The sequence below is a fragment of the Carlito syrichta genome, unplaced genomic scaffold (genome assembly GCF_000164805.1).
Source record: "Carlito syrichta isolate Samal-C Ts95f unplaced genomic scaffold, Tarsius_syrichta-2.0.1 Scaffold316198, whole genome shotgun sequence".
Lineage (NCBI taxonomy): Eukaryota > Metazoa > Chordata > Mammalia > Primates > Tarsiidae > Carlito > Carlito syrichta.
Window position 1 is genome coordinate 28,777 of NW_007260294.1, and position 1,534 is coordinate 30,310.

Consider the following 1,534-nt stretch of genomic DNA (forward strand, 5'->3'; position numbering starts at 1 on the left):
GAATTAGAAAAATAATGAAAATAGAATTAATCCTAGTTAAGGTTATAGTTTAAAATTATATATGGGGATTTTTAACTTGCCGAAGTCAGACACCTAATAAAGTCTAGATTACCAGGTGTATGTTATCATTGTTATAGAACATAAAGATGGTGAAATTTTCCTTCAGATGTCACAGTTTTTTTAAAAAAGAATGAGTAATGGGGTCTTCAAAGGCAACAACTAACTCTTTACCAATTACTTTGGTAAGGAGAGGTTAAGTGATTTGTGACAGAAGTAGGAAGTAGGTGTGGGTTCCAACCCAGTTGTTCTAACTGTCGTATGTTCCTTTGACCAAACCAGGTATTGGCAAAGTATGGGCCATAGGCCAAATCCCCCTGCCTGTTTTTATAAATAAGATTTTATTGAATACAGCCATGCCATTCTTTTAGGTGTCTCTTATGACTTTTGAGATATAACAAAAAGTCATATATACAAAAAAAGCTTGCTGATCCCTGCATTAAACAATACATTGCTTAGAGGTGCCAAGAACCAGTGTGCATTCAGTGATATAAATTCTAGTCTTACTGCAGCATTAGACTTGGATGAGAACAATAAAATAGATTCCTTATAATCTAATGAGGAAGACGAAGTCTTGACTAACAAACCATAGATCTTCAAAAACTTTCAGTGTTAAAATTGGAAGGACAGGCTTGGGTGATTTAAATGTAGTCATTTGTATTCCTATGGGTCTACATATTATAATTCATTTTTAAAAGACAACATTTGTAAACTTGTCATTTTTTTCATGAAGGTAAGTATGGGTTGCTTTTGTTATTTCTTGTTTTATTTTTTATTTTAGTATTTTTTTATTAATCAATATTTTTTATTTTGGTATTGTGGGATACAGTTAAGGGTTAGGTATGCAAATATATTTCGTTCAGGCACACTTGTTGATAAGGGGTGTCTCCCTGTCCCCAGACAGATATTTACTATTGTTAATCCCACCTCCCTTCCACTCCCCCCATAGTTTCCCACCACTGTCAATCCTTTTCTTATAGTATCACGATAGATGTTCAAGGTCCACTATATGAGTAACAACATGTGATACTCAGATCTTTGTTTCTGTGAGAGGTCACTCACTATTATAGACTCTAGTTCCATCCAGGTTGCTGCGAAATTCATGATTTTGTTCTTTTTTATGGCTATGTAGTATTCCATCATGTATATGTACCACATTTTTTTACCCAGTCCTCTTTTGATGGACAACATGGTTGGTTCCAGGTTCTTGCTATTGTGAACAATGCTGCGATAAACATACGTGTGCAGGTATGTTTTTCATAAAGTGATTTGAGTTCTTCAGGGTATATTCCCAGTAGGGGGATTGTGGGGTCATATGGGAGGTCGATATTTAGAGCTTCTAGGAATCACCAGACTGTTTTCCACAGAGGTTGCACTAGTTTGCATTCCCACCAACAGTGTATAAGCGTTCCCTTTTCACCACACCCTCTCCAGCAACTGTTATTTTTTGAGTTATTGATAATTGCCATTCTGACTG